Source organism: Dermacentor albipictus, chromosome 1 (assembly GCF_038994185.2).
Source record: "Dermacentor albipictus isolate Rhodes 1998 colony chromosome 1, USDA_Dalb.pri_finalv2, whole genome shotgun sequence".
Taxonomy (NCBI): domain Eukaryota; kingdom Metazoa; phylum Arthropoda; class Arachnida; order Ixodida; family Ixodidae; genus Dermacentor; species Dermacentor albipictus.
Genome location: NC_091821.1, coordinates 124,705,003 through 124,731,380, shown reverse-complemented (window position 1 = coordinate 124,731,380; position 26,378 = coordinate 124,705,003). Strand labels below are relative to the sequence as shown.

At 45.1% G+C, this 26,378-nt stretch overlaps 1 long non-coding RNA gene across 1 annotated transcript; it reads left to right on the top strand.

The window, feature by feature from the left end:
* Positions 1–1,502: 1,502 nt before the first annotated feature.
* On the top strand, positions 1,503–22,526 carry LOC135904833 (uncharacterized). Its single transcript, XR_010565222.1, has 4 exons — positions 1,503–1,584; positions 20,490–20,671; positions 22,201–22,249; positions 22,322–22,526. It is a non-coding gene; the product is annotated as an uncharacterized lncRNA (long non-coding RNA).
* The last annotated feature ends 3,852 nt before the right edge of the window (positions 22,527–26,378 follow it).

The following is a 26,378-nucleotide window of genomic DNA, read 5'->3' as shown; positions in this document are numbered from 1 at the left end:
AGGTCTATTCTTCAGGGCGTTCGACACACGCTTTGCTGCGACTAGCTTCCACAACAATGCTCGTGCGTCTTTCGTGAGGCGTCGAAGCAGCCGCATAGCGGAGCTCCAACTGGCGGGATCTGAGGCTTGACTCGTCTCGTCTCGGCAGTGTCGGCGTATAGCCCCGCTGCAACGCACATACACACCTGTTGTAAAACACGGATAGAGGAGGACCCGTCGCCGCGCCGTGACTCGCGGCCGGTTTGTAAGCCTCGCCGCGCCGCTTCCGACTTTCCTAACCCAGAGACTCGCATGTGCTCGTTTCTGTACTGCGGCCTCCTTCTTGCGGTAATCACGCCGTGCATCCTATCCGCTCTCCTCGCCCCCTGCCTTTAGTGCGACGGCGATAAAACGGGAAGGGATTCAAAGAAGCCACCGGCTAAGGATGTGGGGGCACGTGTGCGATACAGCCCTTGTCGACGTGCTCTCGAGGCTGTTCTTTCTTTCTTTTTTGCTTTTTATTTTTTCCGACGCCAATCCGTTGACCTCCCTGGGTGGTGTGCGACCGATATGGAATTGCCACTTCTGGCCACGCCGCTCTGATGGCCTTTCGGGTTACGGTGTTGCTGATTTGAAACCTTACGTTACGCCGTTTGCCGATCCCTACATGGAGTGTAAATGATGCGAAACTTGCTTGTGACAAGTAAGAAGAACGTCAGCAGGCGGCAAGCTTCAAGTTGAGCACAGGCGAAGTAGCAGCAAACATTTCTTGCAGGCGCAGGTATAATGACTAGCACCATTCCATCACAGACACGACGGAAAGTTTTGACGAATATTCAGCCCCGTTATTCCAGCCAGGGTAGAGCGCACCACCTGTAGCTGAAAGGCTGTTTCCTTTACAATATGCCAAAATGAGTGAGGTCTGGGGAATTGCCTTAATTGAAGAAGATAAACTGCGCATTTTAGTTGTCCTCTTCGCGACGTTATGACACTTGGTACATTGCACTGAGTTTGACGTCATTGTACTTGTCCCGTTGTTAACTTACAAACATTTAATGCGCCGTAACATCGTATATACCACGGGTGTGCTTTAAAACCACGGCGCTGCAATTTTGCTTTCCTTCATTCTGCTCCGCCCTTAAACTGGCTCTCTTCACTACTACACGCAGAGACAAAGCAACAACGCGCGCATGCGATCCCATAGATGAGATGAATACATATATGTATAGAAAATTATCAGTCATAGCTATCGTAGTATAGCCTTCTGGGCCGTTTCCTTTCTTTTCTTTTCTTTTTTTGTTCTTTCGAAAGTAGTCCTATTAGGGTTATTATAATTACACGAAGGTATTTCGCCCTCGTCAGCAGCAGTCCTTGAGATAGCTATTCTGGCGGCTAGCTTCCCACGCTATGCATGCCGCCCTCGCACCTGTTTAAGCTTTTCCTAGACGCTAGAGCTATACTACTATGTCCGCGCAACCTTGAGCGATCGGAAAGCGCGTTTTCCCCTCTTGGCCGGCGGAGAAGGGAGCCTTCGTTCCGGCCGCGAAGCTCCCCACATCTCAGTAAGGTGCCTGGTGGTGGTCTCGTGCTGACGATGCCCTCTCGGTGAGTGCATATTTCCCCCCTCGTCTTTTAAGAGGTTCAACACTTACAAGCATTTGTCTCGCAAACCATATTTATTTCAAGGGAATTTCCCATGTCTCAATAATTTCTCTCGTCCTATTCGAGTGCTGATTGCCGTGTTATAGTTTGTTAACGAAGCTTTCCCCTCAAGTCTAAATATTTTCAGGCAGTTTGCCTTGTGCGTATCATAGCCACACACGCTTATATCGCCTTCCGTTTCTCTACCACGGGTGTGCTTTAAAACCACGGCGCTGCAATTTTGCTTTCCTTTCCTTCATTTCTCCGCCCTTAAACTGGCTCTCTTCACTACTACACGCAGAGACAAAGCAACAACGCGCGCATTAGATCCCATAGATGAGATGAATATTTACAATTATTATTAGGGTTTTAATTATATTCGAGTGCTGATTGCTGTGCTATCGTGTGCGTATCATAGCCACGCACGCTTATATCGCCTTCCGTTTCTCTACCACGGGTGTGCTTTAAAACCACGGCGCTGCAATTTTGCTTTCCTTTCCTTCATTTCTCCGCCCTTAAACAGGCTCTCTTCACTACTACACGCAGAGACAAAGCAACAACGCGCGCATTAGATCCCATAGATGAGATGGATATTTACAATTATTATTAGGGTTTTAATTATATTCGAGTGCTGATTGCTGTGCTATCGTGTGCGTATCATAGCCACGCACGCTTATATCGCCTTCCGTTTCTCTACCACGGGTGCGCTTTAAAACCACGGCGCTGCAATTTTGCTTTCCTTTCCTTCATTTCTCCGCCCTTAAACTGGCTCTCTTCACTACTACACGCAGAGACAAAGCAACAACGCGCGCATTAGATCCCATAGATGAGATGGATATTTACAATTATTATTAGGGTTTTAATTATATTCGAGTGCTGATTGCTGTGCTATCGTGTGCGTATCATAGCCACGCACGCTTATATCGCCTTCCGTTTCTCTACCACGGGTGCGCTTTAAAACCACGGCGCTGCAATTTTGCTTTCCTTTCCTTCATTTCTCCGCCCTTAAACTGGCTCTCTTCACTACACGCAGAGACAAAGCAACAACGTGCGCATTAGATCCCATAGATGAGATGGATATTTACAATTATTATTAGGGTTTTAATTATATTCGAGTGCGAACACCAGTCCCTTTCCACGTAAGTATGAGGCTCGGAGCAGGAGCTATGGCGCTTGAAAGTAACCTGGGGCCTAAGGAACCAACCGACTGAGCTATCTTTTCCGGGCAACATCCAAGGGTCATGAGTTCAAATCACCTGTCATGTTCCTTTTTACCCCTTTTTTCTTTCTTTTTAATGCCTTTTCCTTTATTTTATGACTGTACGGGAACCCTCCTAAAAAATTATATACATCCTCAATTAGGTATGGAGACACATGTGCAAGTCATAAATACCAGGTTCTCTAGCCGAGTGCCATCCGTGCGGTATAACCGAGCTCAGATTGGTCAACCTTGACTGATCAAATAGGGCACCACTGTAGGTTCAATGAGGCGTACAACTCCTGCGGGACCCGCCGTGGTTGCTCAGTGGCTATGGTGTTAGAATGCTGAGCACGAGGGCGCGGGATCGGATCCCGGCCACGGTGGCCGCACTTCGATGGGGGCGAAATGCGAAAACACCCGTGTACTTAGAATTAGGTGCACGTTAAAGAACCCTAGGTGGTCGAAATTTCCGGAGTCCCCCACTACGGGGTGCCTCATAATGAGAAAGTGGTTTTGTCACGTAAAACCCCATAATTTAATTTTTTAATTTAACTACTGCGGGGACGGTAGAGTATCCGTCTCCCGTGCAAGAGTACCGTGGTTCAAATCCCGGTGCCACGCAATTCTCCACCGGAAAATAAAAAAAAACCGTGTGTTGAGAAAGTTGCACAAACAGGCCTGGAGTGCGGCCTGATCCCGGCGACAAGAACCGGTAACGCACTCTCTCACCAGAGCAGGATTGGCCACCCTGGTGCAGTACTTCGCCACAACCTCCCATATGTATACAACAATCAAACCCCGGCCCTCAGTCCCCAGGAGCCGCGAAGCAACTGACCACGGCGGCGGTCAGATCTGTGACGCTGCAGAGGGTGCTAAGAATACCTGGCTCCGGACAGGCCGCCATTGGAATCTGAACCTGGCAACGTTTAACGTTAGAAGGTTATCTAGTGAGGCGAGTCTAGCAGTGTTATTGGAGGAATTAGAGGGTAGTAAATGGGATATAATAGGGCTCAGTGAGGTTAGGAGGACAAAAGAAGCATATAAAGTGCTAAAAAGCGGGCACGTACTGTGCTACCGGGGCTTAGCGGAGAGACGAGAACTAGGAGTCGGATTCCTGATTAATACGGAAATAGCTGGTAACATACAGGAATTCTATAGCATTAACGAGAGGGTGGCAGGTCTTGTTGTGAAACTTAATAAGAGGTACAAATTGAAGGTGGTACATGTCTATGCCCCTACATGCAGTCATGATGACCAGGAAGTCGAAAGCTTTTATGAAGACGTGGAATCGGCGATGGGTAAAGTCAAAACAAAATACACTATACTGATGGGCGACTTCAATGCCAGGGTAGGCAAGAAGCAGGCTGGAGATAAGTCAGTGGGGGAATATGGCATAGGCTCTAGGAATAGCAGAGGAGAGTTATTAGTAGAGTTTGCAGAACAGAATAATATGCGGATAATGAATACCTTTTTCCGCAAGCGGGTTAGTCGAAAGTGGACGTGGAGGAGCCCGAATGGTGAGACTAGAAATGAAATCGACTTCATACTCTGCGCGAACCCTGGCATCATACAAGATGTAGACGTGCTCGGCAAGGTACGCTGCAGTGACCATAGGATGGTAAGAACTCGAATTAGCCTAGACTTGAGGAGCAATGGAAGAAACTGGTACACAAGAAGCCAATCAATGAGTTAGCGGTAAGAGGAAAACTAGAGGAATTCCGCATCAAGCTACAGAACAGGTATTCGGCTTTAACTCAGGAAGAGGACCTTAGTGTTGAAGCAATGAACGACAATCTCATGGGCATCATTAAGGAGTGCGCAATAGAAGTCGGTGGTAAAGCCGTTAGACAGGAAACCAGTAAGCTATCCCAGGAGACAAAAGATCTGATCAAGAAACGCCAATGTATGAAAGCCTCGAACCCTACAGCTAGAATAGAACTGGCAGAACTTTCTAAGTTAATCAACAAGCGTAAGACTGCGGACACCAGGAACTATAATATGGATAGAATTGAACAGGCTCTCAGGAACGGAGGAAGCCTAAAAACAGTGAAGAAGAAACTAGGAATAGGCAAGAATCAGATGTGTGCGTTGAGAGACAAAGCCGGCAATATAGTTACTAATACAGTAAAAGCTCGTTAATTCGAACCGCAAGGGAAAGCCGCTTCAGTTCGAATTAACGAAAGTTCGAACTAACGAAAGTGAAGGAGGGCAACAGTACACTGCGATTTGGAAGCAGTAGGGCATGTCAGAAATTTGGCGTGTCAGAAAGTGATGGCGTGTGCCGCGGGCACACGCCATCTTCAAGTCGAAGCTCTGGGTCCGACTGTGCCACACCACCGATGTCCACCGAAACGAACATTAGCCGAGGCTTAACACCATCACAATGAATCGCGACGGCCGATACCTCCTAAGCTGAAAACAGAGGTGCACAACCGACGAAGACTGCCGAGACAAAGACGCTGAACATGTGAAGGTGGCGAAGGCCCTGATTCGTTGGTTCTTGATTGCAAGCGCCGCCGCGACGTACTTGATTCGCTGTGTTTTGGCGCTTGCCGTGCCATCTCCGCACAACATTAACAGCTGTACAAGATTTTCAAAGCCTCCGAGATTCGCAACGAGCAAGAAGTCTCGGAGGTTACGTAGAACGGAGAGGCGGCAGCCGCCGCTGCCTTCTGGCTGACCCCGCGTCGTTTAGATTTTTTTCCGATTTTGCCTTCTCTCGCCGTTCTCTCCGTTTCGGAGGCAATACAGCCTTGTGTGTAAGCAGTAGGGGCGTTTCTCTGGCCGTGTGCCAGGCGAGCGTAGTTCGAATTATCCTTGAGGGAACCTTCTCGCGTTCGAATTAACGGACTTTTTATACATATACTTATGTGGAGCTTGGCCGGACCAAATCGCACAGTTCGAATTATCCATAAATTCGAATTATTGAAGTTCGAATTAATGAGCTTTCACTGTATGGATGAGATAGTTCAAGTGGCTGAGGAGTTCTACAGAGATTTATATAGTACCAGTGGCACCCACGGCGATCGTGGAAGAGTGAATATCCTAGAGGAATTCGAAATCCCGCAGGTAACGCCAGAAGAAGTAAAGAAAGCCTTAGGAGCTATGCAAAGGGGGAAGGCAGCTGGGGAGGATCAGGTAACGGCAGATTTGTTGAAGGATGGTGGTCAGATTGTTCTAGAGAAACTGGCCACCCTGTATACGCAATGCCTCATAACCTCGAGCGTACCGGAATCTTGGAAGAGCGCTAACATAATCCTAATCCATAAGAAAGGGGACGCCAAAGACTTGAAAAATTATGGACCGATGAGCTTACTGTCCGTTGCTTACAAAGTATTTACTAAGGTAATCGCAAATAGAATCAGGAACACCTTAGACTTCTGTCAACCAAAGGACCAGGCAGGATTCCGTAAAGGCTACTCAACAATAGACCATATTCACACTATCAATCAGGTGATAGAAAAATGTGCAGAATATAACCAACCCTTATATATAGCTTTCATTGATTACGAGAAAGCGTTTGATTCAGTCGAAACCTCAGCATTCATGGAGGCATTACGGAATCAGGGTGTAGATGAGCCATATGTAAAAATACTGGAAGATATCTATAGCGGCTCGACAGCCACCGTAGTCCTCCACAAAGAAAGCAACAAAATCCCAATAAAGAAAGGCGTCAGACAGGGAGATACGATCTCTCCAATGCTATTCACCGCATGTTTACAGGAGGTATTCAGAGACCTGGAGTGGGAAGAATGGGGGATAAAAGTTGATGGAGAATACCTTAGCAACTTGCGATTCGCTGATGATATTGCCTTGCTTAGTAACTCAGGAGACCAATTGCAATGCATGCTCACTGACCTGGAGAGGCAAAGCAGGAGGGTAGGTCTGAAAATTAATCTGCAGAAAACTAAAGTAATGTTTAACAGTCTCGGAAGAGAACAGCAGTTTACGATAGGTAGTGAGGCACTGGAAGTGGTAAGGGAATACATCTACTTAGGGCAGGTAGTGACCACGGATCCGGATCATGAGACTGAAATAACCAGACGAATAAGAATGGGCTGGGGTGCATTTGGCAGGCATTCTCAAATCATGAACAGCAGGTTGCCACTATCCCTCAAAAGGAAAGTGTATAACAGCTGTGTGTTACCAGTACTCACATATGGGGCAGAAACCTGGAGGTTTACGAAAAGGGTTCTGCTGAAATTGAGGGCGACGCAACGAGCTATGGAAAGAAGAATGATCGGTGTAACGTTAAGGGATAAGAAAAGAGCAGATTGGGTGAGGCAACAAACGCGGGTAAATGACATCTTAGTTGAAATCAAGAAAAAGAAATGGGCATGGGCTGGACATGTAATGAGGAGGGAAGATAACCGATGGTCATTAAGGGTTACGGACTGGATTCCAAGGGAAGGGAAGCGTAGCAGGGGGCGGCAGAAAGTTAGGTGGGCGGATGACATTAAGACGTTTGCAGGGACAACATGGCCACAATTAGTACATGACCGGGGTAGTTGGAGAAATATGGGAGAGGCCTTTGCCCTGCAGTGGGCGTAACTAGGTTGATGATGATGATGATGATGATGTTGATTTGATGGCCTTTACATTTTTTTTTATCAGCGGCAAGCACTGCTTTGCTGGTTTCGAACTGATACAGTCCTAAAGTTCCTCTGATATTTTCTTTACTTATTAAATAGACAAAAAGCATGGAAGCATGGATGTCATTTAGTTCGGGCACAATTTTTGGGACACACGAGTATATCCATTTATGAAAAAAACTTTTATTTTACTTTATTTTACTTGTTTACTTTTACTTATTTTACTTTATTTTACTTGTCCTGACAGTGCCTAGCGTTCAAGAATTCGTTTGCAGCATGTTAGACAATGACAGTGCAGCTATTACTCATGTATTTGATTGCTCGAGAAATTCTATAAGGAGGAGGCTGAGCTGCAACGTGACCCCCCCCTGAACGAAATTTCTGGATACGGCACTGCTACACATGGATGTCCATGGCTGAATGACGAAATGGGGCTGGCGGGATGGCGTCCAGGATTAGTTACCGGGTTAAAGAAATTGAATGAAACAAAATGCACCGGTGAGATGATGCACTTGACAGCACTGCTATACAACGCCGTCGCACCCAATCAGGCTTAGCCAATAAAATACACAAGAAAACGACCGCGGTCCAACAGAAATTTAGAAAGAGTTGGAAAGAACAAATAAGAGAGAAGTGCAGAAAAGTGGAAACTAGAGAGGGAATTAGAATCACAATAGTCACATGACTGGGGGATCGTGTTGTTTGAGGGGTCCCTTGAAACGTTTGAGGGGTCCTTTTGCTTTAATCTTTGTTTGCCAAGCTGACATTCTTCTTTTAACTTCCTGTCCCCATGTCCTCATGAATTGTTTTCTTGCGTAAATTCATCTCGTATTTGTATGATTGATTTTTGTTCCTGTCAATTATTTGAGTCGTACTTTTTTTGTATGAGAGCGCAATATGTCATGTAGCTGCTGGACTATATAGTGCTATTTTTCGCTGCTTTATGAAGTCAAAAAGTTGTTTCTGTCCCCCGCGTTCCAGCTGAACAGCTTGATGCGCAAGGTCAAGCCGCATATGTCTTATTATGCTGTTGACGTTTTGGATAATTTTATGAGTGACTCGTATGGCTTCGTTGATAAAATTTTTAGATTTATCTGCATGAATTTTGACTTACTTCTCTTACATTTGCGGCGTTAACTAGTGCTAAGTAATAAAAAAAGTGTCATGGTTTTTTCTTTGCATTCCGGTTGTTGTCTTCCCACCGTTATAATTAGGTGAGATACATATTACGCAGTCTCTGTTTTTTTGCCTGAGACTATCGGCGCTATAACGTAAAACTATTCCAAACTTTTCTGTTCCAATTCTGCTATCAGCCCTCCGCGATTGGTCAAAAACTTCTTTCGACCACCCCCCACTTCACCTGTCTGTTACGCGACGTCACGAAAACCGCAATACCTCCCCATCTGATATGCTGTGTACACACTGATTATGCATGATTCGATAGAAAAAAGAAAAACTGTTACGTATGATTCGACCCCTTTTCGCCATTAGCCCTCGGCTATCGGTAAAACGTTTTCGGGCTGCACCCACTTCACCTGCCTGTCACGCGACGTCACAAAACCGCACAAAGTCACCACGTCAAAGTGACGTGTATGCGATAAAGATGCATTAATATGCCGAACAAAACTGATTTTTTTTTCGGAATAGCCGTAGGCTGCCCCGTTCCGAAAGGAATAAAAGATGGCTGCCGCCGATCGCTGAGACGCTGGCTACTCGCACCTGCCGGAGAGCATGGGTGTATTTGCGTATAATAAAACTTCTTGCGTGACCGCGTAACGTTTTCAAGCACTTTCGGCACGTCTACCACCTCATTCTGCCAACTCTTCTTTGTTGAGGGTCAGTTTTAGCGTCATTATTAAGCTTCCGTTGCATGCCGCCGCGATTTTCGACCAGCCACCACAAGCTAAGTAAGGGAAAGCCGACCAATCGCAGACGCCGGCACCACCCTCTTCATCCAGTTATCGATTTTCAGTGCACTGGCTCTGCCCCAGTGAATCCCTCTCCACCTGAGCGTTCTCCTCGCCTCTTGTCAGCCAATTAGATACGACAAGCCGCTCAGTGTAGGCAATGTTATTCGTTTTTCAAGCAAACAAAAGTGACCTCCTATGAACGAGGAGAGCGCTTGATTGGTCTGTTCAGACAACCCTGCGGGTGACCGCCCGGTGCTTGCGTCGGGGGTTACGGAAATTTGACGTCAGGAAATTGGAATAGAAACATATTGGAATAGTTTTACGTTATAGGGCCCTATGTCTGTTCAAAGGTTGTGCTTCGGTAGCATATTTACGGGCAGTACTAGTTGCCATGTTCTATAGCTCTTGTCGTGTTCGTTACACTCTTGAGTTCACATGTACTAACATTTCGTTCAATACAGGCCAAATTCTGAACCCTTACTTTCATTGGGCCACTTTCTAACCTTATGTGAGCAGGCCTTCATGTCTCGTTACCGCGAACAATAGATGGAGGAAGCAAGTGTATTCTGTGAGCGTCTTTCACCAGTCCTCACAAAAGAAATACTTTCATTATGTAAGGAACGAAGTCCACGCGTATTCGTTCGAGAGCACCCGTTGTCTGGCACAAGCACCTCTATTTAGCAAAATAAAGGAAGTTGGTCAAATATTTCGTGCGATAAATTGTTAAAATAAAGACACGCACGCATTTCCGCATTCAGCGTTCAACGCTACCACACGTAGGGCACCTTGCGCAGGGGAACATGGTAGTGCCAGTCGCACGGGGGTTTCGCCCGTTTCGGATCGACCAAGTCGTCGTCCGCACGGTTAGGCCCATTAGCTACCAACTGATGGTTTCCTTTGCTTTAGGTTTCTGCCATGATTAGAGTTGAGAAGAACTGAAAGAGAACGTTACTAATATCTGGACAAAATTTGGATATAGAACACCTAGAAATCGGCACACGTTCCGGGAGCGCACCCTGCATTTTTAACTTTAAAATATTTTTGTTCCTTTTATATCCAACGAAAACTGACAGAGAGATGCATTATTGCCCTCTTTGTATGACTCAGGAAATCAGTTGCGTCGGGGCGAGCACAGAAGCGGAATGCTTGCATGTCAACGCTTCTTGTTTATAAACTAAATGCGTTACAACACTCGCTGAGACGCAAATAAATTATTATTATTATTATTATTATTATTATTATTATTATTATTATTATCATGCTCCATCGTAAGCTTATAATGCCCATCTAAAGGTCGGACCCCCCTCCCCTCTTTTTGAAAACAAATATCTGGATCCACGCCTAGATATAACATTGCATTTAGGTTGCCATTTAGTGTGCACGTAGTTGCACTTTGTTGGTGAACCCCTTCGTCTATAGGTGGTGCATCAACCATTGTGTTTGCCCTTATCGTTTTGCTTGGTTCCGCCATTCTGCGGCGATCCATACCGCTACAGGTGCGTCGCATACTACCGAAAACATTATGCACTGTAATAAAACTCCTTAGTTTTGTGAAACGAATTTCCTTCGCGTTGGGTTCGCGTCTCGCCGCTTGCTAGCAACAAGAAACCGCGCGCACTTGAAGACGAGCATCACGTGGGTAAACAGTTAAATGAAAAGATCATGCAGGGCTCTTAAGTGTGATGACGCTCTTACCCGGGGCTAGAGGAACGGGCGAGGAAGCTTAAAGGTAGCTTCTGTCTGAAGGACTGTCTGAATTAAGGCATCAAGGAATCTTTCACTAAGGGCGCCTCAGTAAGGAAGCTTTCAAAACTGCTATAAGAAGGCCTAATCGCAATGAAGGCTGCCTCACTGAAGTGAGGAAAGTTTCAGAACTTGGGTCTGAGTTGCCAGCGATTGCTCCGCTTGAATGCAACTTTTGAAATGCGTGAAACGCTATGCGCTTGGTGAATAGGAAAGCTGGACGAACATGGAACCAGTCATCGTCTATATTGAATCACAATACATACAGACCTTACCAACAGAGTAGGCGGAGTTGAACACTGCGAAAAAGTGAATCCCACGCCCTTTCCAGTCCACTTCGCGCCGCGAGCTCACACACATGGCTTACAATTCGCTTGTTGATCAGAGAACTGGACAGAATTCGAGGAGGAGCCGAAATGCTTCCTTCCCAAATACAGTGTCTTTTCTGAAACACAGGTATCACTTGCGCTATAAACTGCGAGGTCACTCTATGCCTTAGCCTCCCTAGAGATTTATTTAAGCTATTTAGCAATTTCATGGCACGCTGGGGCGCTATAACGTAAAACTATTCCAAACTTTTCTATTACAATTCTCCAATCAGCCCTCCGCTATTGGTCAAAAACTTTTTTGGACCATCCCCACTTCACCTGTCTGTCACGCGACGTCACCATAACCGCGATAGTTCCCAACTGATATGACGTGTCCACACTGATTATGCATGATTTGACCGAACAAAAGAAAAACTGTTACGTCTGATTCGACGTCTTTTCGCCATTAGCCCTCGGCTATTGGTCAAAAGTTTTCGGGCTGCACCTACTTCAGCTGATTGTCACGCGACGTCACAAAACCGCAGAAACTCACCGCGTCAGAGTGATGTGTAGGCGTTAAAGATGCATTAATATGCCGAGCAAAACTGAACTTTCTTCTGAATAGCCGCTAGGCTGCCTTGTTTTGAAAGGAATACAAGATGGTTGCCGCCGATCGCTCAGCCACTGGCTACTCGCACCTCCCGAAGAGCATGGGTTTATTTGCGTATAACAAAACTTTTTGCGTGGCCGTGCGACGTTTTCGAACACTTTCCGAACGTTTACGACCTCGTTCTGCCAACTGTTCTTTGCTGAGGATCCGTTTTAGTGTCATTCTTAAGCTTCCTTTGCATGCCGCCGCGATTTTCGACCGGCCACCGCAAGCGAAGTGAGAGAAAACGGACCAATTGCAAACGCCGGCACCAACCTCTTCATCCGGTATCGACTTTCCGTGAAGTGGCCCGGCCCCATCGAATGCCTCTCCAATTATTTATTTATTTATTTATTTATTTATGATACCCTCAGGGTCACAGACATTACAGAGGGTAGTGGTATAAAATACAAACAACCAACAAAAATTGAACTATAAGAAGCAGCACAATATTTCTAATTATGCGAGAGTAGTTATGCGTAGAGAGTAGTTATAGAGTAGTCTTATGCGAAAGACATGTTACAAAAAATACTATATATACAAAAAAGCAGTCCAGTTTCTCTAATTATACAATGATAGCTATAAAGAGGCAGCATACAACAAGATGTTACAGAACATTGGTTAATGAAGTCACAAATTGTACATGATCTGAAATTGTTATTACCAATTTGGGAAGGCAATTCCAATCATTTGATGTGCGTGGTATGTAGGACTGTAGGAATGATTCTGTTTTACACAACGGAATGCCAACTTTATGAGCATGATCCAGACGGTGCGAAACGTAATGGGGAGGAAGTATTAGTAAATCACGCAGGTAGGGATGACGATATAGATTCTGAAAAAGGCTTAAGCGAAGCATCGCACGTCGTGAAGCAAGCGTAGGTAGTTTAATGTTAGCTTTCATTACCGTGATGCTCGCGATTCGATTGTAATTAGAGAGAATGAAACGGACCGAATTATTTCGCACCATTTCAAGCGAATGTACCGAATTATTATAATGCGGATCCCAAACAGAAGCGGCATATTCTAACTTAGGGCGAATGAGTGTTTTATATAGTATTAATTTGAGAGGCGAAGGCAATTTTGCAGTTACGACGAAGATATCCGAGCATGCGATTAGCGTTGCAGACAACATGAGAGATGTGAGTATCCCATGTTAGATTGCTACTGATGTGAACTCCCGGGTACTTATATGAAGATACGCTGTCGAGTAGTGCATTATTTAAGTGATAAATGGGTAAACTAACAATCTTTCTAGACACTCGCATGAATTTTCATTTTTTTAATGTTTAGTTCCATAAGGCATGCATTACACCTTTCAAAAACTGCGCTAATGTCAGCTTGAAGAAGAGCGGCGTCGTTCGGACAGGTTATTTCTCGGAAAATTACGCAATCATCGGCAAACAAATGAACGGATGAGGAAACGCTAGATGGTAAATCGTTAATATAAATGAGGATAAGAAGAGGACCAAGGACTGAGCCCTGCGGTACACCAGAATGGACTGTGCATTCTTCAGAATTCGTGCCGTTAGCTGAAACAAACTGAGAACGGTTAGCAAGAAAACTTTCAAACCAGATTAAAATGCAGGGATCGAGCTTAAGTAGTCGTAATTTATAAATGAGCAGTTTGTGACACACTTTGTCAGAGGCTTTAGAAAAGTCAAGAAATATGCAGTCAGCCAAGGACCTATTGTCAAAAATAGTGTTTAGTTTGTGTACAAAAAGTGTTAGTTGAGTTTCACACGAGTATGATTTGCGAAATCCATGCTGTGATGGTGCGAAACGTGAATGCGACTCCAAAAAAGTAGCTAGGTGAGAAGCCAAGATATGCTCTATAGCATCTTACAAGGTATACTTGTGAGCGAAATAGGTCTGTAATTTAGAGGGGAATGCGTATTGCCTGATTTGTGGATTGGAATTACCTTCCCGACTTTCCACTCGGATGGAAGAAAACCACCGTGTAATGATTTCTGGAAGATTGTAGTTAAGATAATTGATGTGTATCAAACTGTGCTTTGAAGGAATTTCACATTAATCTGATCACTAGCCGGCGCAGAGGACGATTTTAGGGACCTAATGATGCTTGCGACGCCATCATAGCTGGTAATGAGCGGGCACGTTACATCATGGTCATATGGTTGTAGGTGTGTCGTACGTGTGGCTGGGTAACGAAACATATTTCGCGAAAACTTCATTTAGTACTCCGGGATGCTGGTTGGCCGGTATGGCGTCACCATTAAGGTCACCCAGCGCTATTATATTATTGTCTTTAAAATTAACCATGCGCCAAAATTGTTCAGGGTTAGCTTTAGGCAAAGAAGGTAATGTGCTGCTTAGGAAGTTATCTTTGGCGTCTTTTAAGGCCTGCGCGTACTCATCGGCACTCTGTTTGTAGGCTGAACAACGAGCATTGGTACGGCTTAGTTTAGCTGATTTAAACAGGCGCTTTTTTTTATTAGACAAGCGTCTTAACTGACGATTACACCATGTTTTTTTAGATTAGAGGTGATCGTGTAAACAGGGATGTGCCTATCTGTTAATCAGTCACTTTATTAACAAAGATACTCCAGTTTGACTGAACATTATGGCATTCAAATTCACGCAAGTATTCGTCAAGGAACACTGCGAGTTCATTATTAATTGAAAGAAAGTCAGCCTTGTTATAATTTCTTAATGTCTTGATCCTTTTAGTCGGTTTAGGTCGCTCGAGGCAAACCTTAAATGAAAGTAGGCAGTGATCACTGATACCTAGCAAGCATGTTATGTCGGCAATAAGATCGGGTCGGGTAGTAAAAACAAGGTCAAGTGTATTGAAAACAGACATGGTTATTCTTGATGGTTCCTTAACAATTTGGTCATTGCGGGTCAAGAAAGCGGAGAGCAAACACGCTGTCTTCCCTCGCGCGAAAGGCCGTATGGGGGGGGGGGGCGATAAGAGGGAAGGAGGCAGGGGGGCGGCGGCGTTGTGCTCCGGCAACAACTGCTGAACGGCAGTTCTTTGCTCTGTTCTTTGCCATCCGCACTGTATATGCCAACTATGGCGAAGCTTACCCGTGCTGGATGGCTCTAACCGCATGCTTCATTCTCATTATTATGTGCTTCCTCTATACCCTCTGTTGTCCGTTTACCTGTTCTGTCACCCATCACTGTATTAAGAATTTATGCAGCGTGCCACTCAGACGAGCATTCCTGGTCGACTACCACCATGTGATGCTTCCAGCATTCCATACCTATGGCATTGCACCGGGTGGCAAGAGTCCGGTTGGGATGGATGAACGCACCGGCGTTTCTGAACGAATGCAATAAAATGCGAGACATCGCTGCGGGTCCCTGCGGGGGCGTCGTCGGGTGGCCCTGGGGAGCAGGCGGGGGTGGAGCTTGGGAACTGATGGCAGATGGTGCCTAGTTTGCTGGAGGTAGTCTCTAGAGTGCAGTCTGCCTTTTCCATCCATTTTCAACCATGTACGACTATTTATTCATGGAATTCACCAGGCTTCGTTCCACGTTAATTTTCTTTCAAATTTTGTATTTTTCTCGAAATTGAATTTGGGTTGCCTCGGTAACCCCTTCTCATTGATATTATATTGGCTTTATGCTTGCTATACCTTTCAGATGGTGCAGGCGTCCCCCATTCTTACTTTTATTTTTCCTTTTCATACCGGGGGACATAAAAAGCAACAACTGCGCGAACTGACGATTGCGGCTCAATCTCGAGCGCCATTTATGAAGGAACGCGGGGAGGCAGCGCGAGAAGGAGGGGAGCAGCTTCGATTCCGCCAACAAGTGCGTACCTTGAAAGGCCGCGCGTGGTCGCGCACGCCGTATCTTGAAAGGGATATGCAGACGACTTATACCTTGCGCGCGCTGTGTTCTCGCCGCTCTTCGTTGAAGCGATAGACCGCACGGAGGTCACTTCGCTCGCTGCTGCTGCCGCGCGTGCTCACACCAGCGCTTTGACGAGTGCCCGCGCTCATGGAGTGTGATTTGTTCATTTTTGATTGGGCGCGTTGGCACCATGCTTACTAATTCAGTTGGTAAGCAAATGTTTCCAAGTCTATGCGGCCGATAAAACTACTATGCTTACTTCGTATGGCTGCCTACTAATTTGCTATTTCAATGAATGCTTCGCCTTTCGGGCGGAACTGCGACTTTTTAATTCCGTTTTTGAAAATTGCTAGGTTTTCCTGGATTATTTCCAGATTGCTTGTGCTAATATGTTGTTATGTCTCCGATTAGAGCCGTAAATCGCTTGCTATAATAAAGGACAAGGATGTTTAGGCATTTTATATATGTGCTTGTACATTTGAATATTGGGCGCCGTGGTCACCACTGGAAGCGCCGGCGCAGCATTCGCTTTTGCGTCGGAAGTGGGATCACGGGACATCGCTCGGCTGCAGAACGAGCGTGCGCGGCGGTTTTATCCAGTGTTTGAAGAATTCTATTGTATTCTGATTGTGCATAAAGATTTCCTCTTGTCGCTCAACGGTACCGACTCTTGTATAAGAACAGCAAGAAAGTTGCTGGGGACCTTATAGACGTGTTTTAATTCTGCTCTTTAATATAAATAGATAAGGTCGACGTTTGTTCTTGTTTTTCTCGGATTTCTCATCTACAAAGTAGCAACAAGACCTGGTTTATGCAAAATAAGCTGCTCCGAGAATATTCGACACTCTGAATGTGTTAAAGATTCCTCGTCGGGATTATGTTTTCCAGCAAGTTGTCAAAGATCGCCGGCGTTCAAGACGCGGCCGGGTTAGAGTTAATGATGGTGTTCGTATGAAAAAAAAAGGGTAGAAACATTATTTACTCTTTATAAAGACTAGGGTACGTGAATTCGATACCGCGTTACCTCTCTTTCTCGTTAAACACCCTTGATGAGAGCCACAAGTAAGTGTGTGTATATATATATATATATATATATATATATATATATATATATATATATATATATATATATATATATATATATATATATATATATATATATATATATATATATATATATATATATAGTCATGTAATGAGAAGCCAACAAACAAACACTTGGTGTCAGTGTTTGTTGGCTTCTCATTACATGACTAATAATTATCGGGTCCCTCGGTTAACCCCCTTTTCTTCTCGTTTATATATATATATATATATATATATATATATATATATATATATATATATATATATATATATATATATATATATATATATATATATATATGTGTGTGTGTGTGTGTGTATATGGCGTGCTTTTTTATCAGAAGCGTACATAAAGACGGCAATGATACAAGAAGCAGATAGAATTACGTAGATCTCACAGTTACACCAAAAACATGGCCACTCCTAATATTCGTAGTTAAGTGCTTTTTTTTTCTTTGATTATTTTTGTGCGTCTCCTATGTTAAAAAATTTACACCAAGCTTCATCTTCTGTCTTATTCTGCACTGGGGCGGCACCCGAACGCCACCCAACTAAGTCACACGATACGCTGCTTATGCGGAGAACTAATAAAGGCGTGCGCTGATCACGAAGGTCTTGCATTCTTAGCAGCCATCAATATTTGTTAAAATGATTTTAAGGATGTGCCATACAATTTCAGTCACATAAATTTCATCTGTTGCTATGATATCAAAAGCTGGCCTTGGGCTGCTAAGCACGAGGTCGCGGGATCGAATCCCGGCAATGGCTGCCGCATTTCGAGGAGGGCGAAATGCGAAAACACCCATGTACTTAAATTTAGGTAGACGCTAAAGAACCCCAGGTGGTCCAAATTAATCTGGAGTCCTCCACTACGGCGTGTCTTATAATCAGATCGTGGTTTTGGCACGCAAAACAACAAAAGTAATGTGACAGGAAAAGCAATGGTTTCCTGATAATTTGAGTGTGGCTATACTTTTCTGTGTTATATCTTGAAACTCATTTTTGTCATTTGTAGGTAAGTACTACAGTAATTTTGGCGAGTCAGTTTTTGTTTATGATGAATGTATGTAGTGCGAAAGAGGAAAACAAAATAGAAGACCGAATAAGCTTCCGTTCGGCCTTCTATCTTGTCGTTGTCCTTATTCGGCGCTGTGTTCATCATTTGCACTGAGTGTTCTTGCATGACTCAGAAGCGGTTGCTTCTCACGTGCTGACGTAAGTTGCGGGCTTGTTTGAGGTCTTAACTAGCCTTAAAATGGAATGTGATGTTAGCTTACAGTATTTGAAATAGTGTTCGTTCTTTGAAAGCCTGATTTTGGCTCGTTGTTATTTCTTTTTCTTGTCTTGTTGCTGCCTGGCTCATGCATTTGAGTAAATTTTGGTTGGGTCATATTATTCACTGGAACAACGTTCGCATTACTCATATGAGCCAACTAGAGCTACTCGAATCGCATTATTTGTTTGTTTTCTGGTCATGCGGCCGCCTGGTAAATTTCATCGAGTATAGGCTATGCCATTCATATATTCTCGCGAGCTTGTGCATGGGTGAACAAGTCACAAGTTCGACGTTACTTGTGACAGCGTCTTCTGCAGCTTTCTCCTAATAAAATTGTGTCCGACTGGTAGTCCTTTTCAATGTGTATATATTCTGTGCAACCAACGTGGGCATGTAAGTGAAGGGCCGCCGCAACACGATCATAACTTTCTGATAACTTATTTGCACTGACGTAAGCAAACATTTTGCCCTGCTGAGGTCGAACGGTGTAGGGCTCGACCTCGACCGAGGTGGCAGCATGTTGATCGAGGAAAAATGCAGAAACGCTCGAGTAACATGGATATGGGCGCACCTTAAAGGATTTAGAAACGCTTAAAGGATGTCAACTTTAGTGAAAATTATTCCGGAGTCCTCCACTAAAGCGTGCCTATATTGATATTGTGGTTCGCGCACAGAAATCCACAGAATTCAACTTGAAATTAAGAAAGCCTTGCTTTCTGTATGTTGACAGTGTTCATGAGGTCGATGTACACCCCTTCCACGAGGATGATATGCATAAAGGAGCCGAAATGCGTGCCCTCACATAGTCTCCCTGAAACGTACTACATTGAAGCCTAATATAAAAAAACTCGAGAATGCGAGTAGCGAACGCATGTTTGTGAGTTAAACACAGCGTTGTTTAACGACAGAACATGCATTCAAAGTGTACAAAATTGCCTGATTGCGCTCGGGACTTATTCTGCATGCTGCGACAAAGTGCAAGAAACAGATGACACACTCACGCGCGCAGGACGTTGTCGTGCCTTTATGTGCGGGACAAACTTGCGTCCGGGAATTTATAGAACTGCGAGCGAGATAAAATTATTTGCAAAGTGAAAATTCAGCGCTCGTTATTCCGATGCTCACAAATAAAAAAGGAGGTGCACGCACACCTGACAGCTGAAATCTGCGCGCTGATCCGGTCTCGTGGCTTGTAATGTTTCCCAGCTGCTAAAGCCGCTCGGCAGCGAACTTGGCATAGCCTTCCTCATGGAGGGAACTTTCCTGACGAACATTCACCGGGAAGAGCGGACGCGCCGACACAGCGGCGTGCCTTCGTCGTGCTGCATGCACACGTGTAACGGAAAACGTGCGGCCGCCGCGCCATGCCGCCGCCATGGTTTCAGTGTAACCAGAAGCGCCGTGGTTTATTACGCACTAAAATGAAAAACAAAAACAGTTTTGTTTTTACAGGCAAGTCATTTATTATTTAGTGGCGACCTAGAGAACGACTCATTATTTAGGTGTATGCTGAATCGGATTGCCAAATGTCATATCCAATCATAAACACTATTTAAGCGGTCTGATCGCAAACGGTAGCGCGCGTAGTTGTACGAACTACCCCCTCCGAGCAGAATCGCCAGCAGTTTCCAACGACGTGACCCTGAGGCGGCCCAATCAACTTCGATCGCAACGCCGCCACAGTATTTTTCGTCGTCGTGCGTCTCACTGCCATAGAGCCCATAGAGTTAATGTAACCAACTCTAGAGGAAAAGCTGGCCCGAAAAATTGGGAACCGCTAGGGCGCTGCCCTGTTGCTACTGGCCTATGTGGCCAGCGCAGTTACTAATGAAAGAGCTGAAAACAAGTGCAGGTCACCTTATGCTTTGTTATTTAGAAACGCAGATCTGATGAAGGTGATGCTTTAATATTAAGTTTACGGAAAGCGCTTGCTAAGGCGTGACTTATGTAAATCACGATGTACGCATTCATGCAATAAGGGATGACGCGAATTTCGGCTTCAAATCTGTTTTTCGGATGCGTAGTAGTTTCGTACAGTTTAGTTTTGACATGCGATCGCGCGACAACATCGGACGCTACGGCACCTTCGTGCCTTTTGTGCCACCCAAAAAATCCATAAGTGATCTGGCATATACCTTCACATGTAAGTAAGTGAATGTATCTTCTTGTTCAGAACATCACTCGAGTAGACAGCTCTTGTGATGCATCGCAATCGTTTGAGAAGCTTCATAGTAGAGAATTTTTTTTTTTTACATGCGGAGCGGTGTTTTTATTTGCAGGTTTCCCTTCAGTAGGAAATTGCTGGACAGGCGGACCAGCGCACCGGAATTGTACTGGCGAATGCACAAGCAAGTCATAGAATCTGTTCAATTGTTGCACTTTCAACAATCATGCTTCCATAAAGGCCACAGCAGGAAACAGCCTGATGCCCAGTATTTCTGTGCCACGAAGCAATCAAGAGGCGAGTGCCTAATATGGAAGAAATCGAGTGAATGGACCCACATATTAATAGCGTAGGCGTTTTATTAACTGTGCAATATTTTCAACACTTCCTTGCATGCCAGTTCATGTGGCATATTTTTTCTAATCACAAATGTGTGCAACGAATCTATCTGCATGATCGACTCCGGACCTGTGGGACAGTTCACTTGCACTTGATGCTGAGACGTTTACGTGTATCCATAAACTGCGGATATGCACATCAGATCCCTACGAGCATTTTCAAAATTCAACTATTTTAGACAATACGCACATATACAATACTGGCATAATCTGGAATACCACCAGGCAGCTGGGACACATTTTTGTTGGCCATACTCGCAGGTAAAATAAGTAGATCATGTGGACAGCTCCAGCTCATTTTCCTTAAATCAATGTGTACAAGGGGGTATGCAAAAATAATTTTTTCTCGAGCACCGATTATTTTGCTGCGTAAGCAAGAGAACCCACCACGTTAGTGTAACATATGTTGTACATCACACTAATATGTGCTTTAATTTACCAAGTGAGATTAGTTACTTTTATGGCTCATTCAGTCAAACCACACTGCAAGCTGCATTCATCAATCTTCTATTGGATTTTGCAAATGCTTAATGAAACATGTTTCCCTGTTATGCAGATATGCAATGTCAAGCCCTTCGGTGTGTTCCAAAGGTAAAATTTAAGCTCTAAATTAAAGAAGACATTTCTAGTCAGAAACAACAAGCAAAATGGTGAATTCATAGTATCAGAAGCTCAACGTACAGAAATTACGAGAAGTGTCGAATGATTTTAAGGAAAGAATGGTATTTGAAAATGCAAGACTGTTTAGTGGAGGTCAAGCAAGTCAATATAGGTAGAATACTCTACAAAATTATGCCAGTGATGGTATAGCAAACAATGGCTCAGGAAATGCGTTGTTTTTCTGCAAAACAAAAACAGATGATTGTCATTACATGAGTCACTTTAGCATCATGAGACTGCTGCTTGATAAATTCAGAAACAAACCGAAAAACAAGCCATGCAAAAATAAAAAAAAACAATTTAATGATGCTTTCTCCACACTGGGATATATAAAAAGAAACGGATCAAATCTTATGTGGACATATCAGACGCCTTGTGAAACACTAAAGGAAAAATTCAGTTTCGAGCTATTGCACTTGCCGCACAGATGTGGGGTGCCTTGCACCAATAGTGATAGTTACCACTGCATTTAGAAATTGAAAGCATTCATGAAGACAAGGATAACTCTTTTATTTTTCGCTACCACTTCAAATGCCTCCACCAAGTGTTACAATGCTGCACGCAGCCATACTAAGGATCTCACAGCAACACCTGCAGGTAAAAAGCAAAAGCAGTCAAAGTGCTGGTGCATTCTGAACACTATCTTTGAAAACTTTTAGGCAAGAGCAGTGCAAGAAGCAGAAATAATAATTGCACTTATTTCCATAATTCCCGATTTGAATGGCCTTTTCTTTTTGCTGAGACAATGCCTACGCCTATCCACAGCAGCTCCCTCATGCAGACTCCGCAAGCCAAGAGGCCATGTAGGCAAATGCAGGTAAGAGGCAAGAAGCAATTAATAGCACCAGTATTGACATTATTCTAATTTCTTTCTTTTTCGTATGTTTAGGCAGCTCACTTGGAACAGCCACCTTGACGGCAGGTGTGTCACCCTAGTTACCAAGGAAGCATTTGAGGGAAAGCGACAGGCAATGTGAACAGCCACTTCTCCATGTAAACGATACTCTTTCTCTCAATGGGGCCCTGAACTAAGGGCTCCACCCTGCTAGGAAGTCGCCCAAACTGATGATAAATAAATGTTTTCTCTCTCTCTCTCTCGGATGACTACTACGCCTCGCCACTCCAGCTCGCCTGTGCAGAATCCACCAACAAAGATACCGCGGCGGCACGTGCAGATCAGAGGCAAGAAGCAATGACACTGGTGTTGACATTCACTTAATTTTTCTTTTTCTTACGCTGAGGCAGCCAGCACACCTCGAACAGTCACCTTGACTGCGGGTTGTCATGTTTGGGGTCGGGCATGAAATAGATGGTAGTGGCCCATGCCGTCGTCCAACTTATCCACGCTGAGGATGTTGTTGAAAGGAGGGACTTGTTCTCATCGAGAACGAGGAATATGGGATTTATTTACAGTATGTAGTACATGAGAACGTTGGAGTTCATCAGTCTAAAATGACTGAAAAAGAAAGGCGCACTGAGGAGCCGCCAACGGCTCCTTAAATACACTCTGTCCTCCCTAGATCCCTAGGTGAGGGAAAAACGGTCGTTCGACCAAACGGAGTTTCTAAAGTTGCACTGACCACCAAGGTGAGAGGGTTCTCGCAGACACGGTACTTGACCCGAGCAGGCGCCTCTTCATCGCAGTGTTGACTCCGCAGACAATGGCCGCCGCTTCTGTCCATGGCTTCTAAGCCCCGTGAGACGGCCGCAAGACATCTTCTCCTAAGATTTCCACCGCTTCAAACGAGCCGTGACGGCGATGGCGAATGCACTAACAATACTTGGTCCGCTGACCTCGTTTAGTCATAGCGGCGCCGAGGGAGTGTTGATGCGGCACATCATCGCCCCTACAGAGCGAGTCGCCGTAGCAGGTGGGGAAGGGTTCCATGGTCGCTTCTGGGAAGCTCGTGACCCCCGCAGCAGCAGCTGGCTGGGAAAATTTTGTAGGTCGGTACCCTTGCAGGCCGTTCGTAACAGGGTGTGTCAGCCGGTTCTTGTTGTGCACATGCTCATAATAAACTTTAGTAAACTTGAACTTGACAATAAACTTGAAGGCAAATGGGACATTGATGCATTCCTTTTTTGAACATTTAGTGTACACATACATGTTATACTTTGCAGTTCTACAGAGCGTACTTTGAAGCTTTCCTCTATATTTTTCACCTTTAATTACGTATGTGTTGTGTGGCCGTCAATGCAGTTCATGTTGTAGCAGCTGCTTTGTCTGTGTATTGCACACTGGATTAAACTTGTGATATCCACATCTGCAAAAGGCCTATACTTCTGTCACATGAGCAAAATAGGGTTCTATGTAGTTTTCATTGTTACAATAAAAAATAAAAGTAAACAATTTATTACAGTAGTAATTCCTATGACAGTTATTGACAAGTTGACAACTTGAACTGGTCAGTCCGTCATGGGAAAGAATTGTATGAATAGATATAAAATAAAAAGGAGTATGTGTGTGTATTTGTAGGGGGGTATAGGATTAGGGCGGTACGAAGAAACGTACCAACACCGTCCTCTAGACCCATTCCTTTAAGGTACCGTAACAAAGCGTATTATGCACAAAGTTCATACAACTAATTCTGATATTACTACATACGCCCGGCGACGCGAGCTACATATGCTCGACTCACATTCGCGATTGCACCGGATGCCCTCCATATTATTCTGGTTAATCGTGCTCACTGCACCGAGGCAAAAGAAAGATCATGGGCCCAGGTGCCTTTAAAGTATCTGGACCTTGCGAGGCACCACTGCGCATGCCAGGGGAGCTGTCCGTGCGAACACTCCCTGGCACACACCTGCCTCGGCGGCCCCAACCTACGTACCGTTCTGCTTCGAGCTTTGATGCCCCCAATGTCCCCTGGATGCCCAGGAGTTCCTGCGCCGCCTAAGTTATAATCTAAGGTGCCCTCCTGAGACTTCCGTTTGTCGGTTACATGCGCCCTACAGCTGGATCAGTACTTAAAAAAAAAGCCCGATCTATCGTCGCGACGAGAAAAGCACCCCGCAACGAAAAATCCGCGCAGCGGCATCTTCTACATACCGCGCCCGTGCGAAGAGAATTACGGAACGCCAACGAGGAATCTGACCACAGCTTCGGGCTCTTAACTCGTAACCTCGTCGAGTGACACTCCTGCAACAGGCGTGACCGCTGAAAACCGCATAATGCCGGAAACTTCAACAGGATCATCCTTCGGTTGCATAACTGCCACCTGCATGGCCAAAACCGACCACCCCCACACCATCCCGCAACATAGAATAAAGAACCAACTGATAAAGCCCAAACACACGGCTGCACGCACACCACCATAGTAATTTTTGTAGGAAACTCTATGCACACCACATCACCAAACTACAAGGGGAGACGCCGCGCTACTATGCTGCTAATGTTGCCAGATTAAAACTCACTACTGCCACCAAGTCTAGCAGGCGTCTCAGGAGCTGGCAACCACAGCGCGTAGCAACATGGCGGCGCTCTTGCGGTTCCCGATTTCAATGCATAGGCCCTATGGGTAGCTTGTCCTCTAGAATCAGTATAGTAACTCTATGATATAGCCAGTGTAGTAACTCTATGCTCACTGGCAAAGCATACGCCACCCCAGCCACTCGTCCCACTCAACCATATTTTAGTAGACTCTACTAGGCACATCAAATTTTGGCGGCCGGAAGTCGGATGCAGTTGAGCATTGGTCCTCGCTTCCAGCCTGCGTTCCACGAGGAGGGAGCGTCACGTGACAATATTGAAGCCTAGTCATAAAAAATTTAGAGGAATTTGATGATGGGAAATATGTTCTCATGCAAGAAATGTATTTTGCGCCACAAAGTATACCTAGGAAATCTAAGCACCAACTTGCCCAAGAAGAAGTCCTTTTGGGATAGTCAAGCAGTAAATTTACTGGGCTCGCTTCGGTTGCGTCTGCTGCCAGGGTTTCGCAATACGGGCACATAGTAGGCGTTGCAAACGCACGCCGAGGTTAGTGAATTCAAGTGTGTGATGCAGTTGAGTCTGTGTTATGTCAGTCAGGCAACGCACCGAACCACCACGCGCTCGCCGCAGCAGACAGACGCCAATGCTGTAGCGAACGAAGGCGTCGATTAACCGGCATCGCGCCCCGCAACCCGGAAGGACCACCTCAAGAACGACTGGTTGCTTTACTCAGGGAAACGAGGAAAGCTTTCGCCCTACAAACGTGTGAAGGCAACCAAGGCGCCCTTCCGACGGCGATTGGTCACGTTTGGAGACGCCTTCTGGGAACAATGATACCTTTCGCCTCCACAAATGTGCAGGCGATTAAGCGAGCGTACAGGGCCCGAAGCGACTGCTTTCTCACGGAAAAAAAATTCGTCCCGTCTTCTTCCCAAGAATGGACTGGCGAGCCGGGGACTCCGAACATATTTAGGGCCGTTCCAGCTCATAGTTAAGGTAGGCGGTACCAGTCGACGCTGTCGTTCTGTTCAAAGTCATCGGCCTCTCAGCAGATGGTCGAGAATTCCAGTCAGCAGTAGGTACACCTGCGTGATGAAGTGTTGTGTGCCAGGATGCCCTAATTGAACAGAAAATCAACGTGATGGCTTGTCCTTCCACAAGTAAGCACAATGAAAATTTTTTATGTATGAAAATGGAACTGCAATATTCGCTAGTGACTAATTGCTCGCGTGAATTAACTGAGGAAATAATGAGATGTGCTAAAAAGAAGTGCATTATCGTGTAAGACCTACGAAACTATAAATTTGCCCTCGATAGATATCTCCAGAAAGAGAAATAGAAGTGTTGGTTCTGCACTATATATATATTAGTGCCAACAACTGAGTCGCACTTCAGTTGAAATGTTGGCGCAGGGTAATGACCATTGACACTGAAATTGTGCACTAGGTTTTCAAGGCAACGTGACCTAAGAGAAGAGTGGGTCCTAGCAGTGCGCCGCGTATCTGCATGG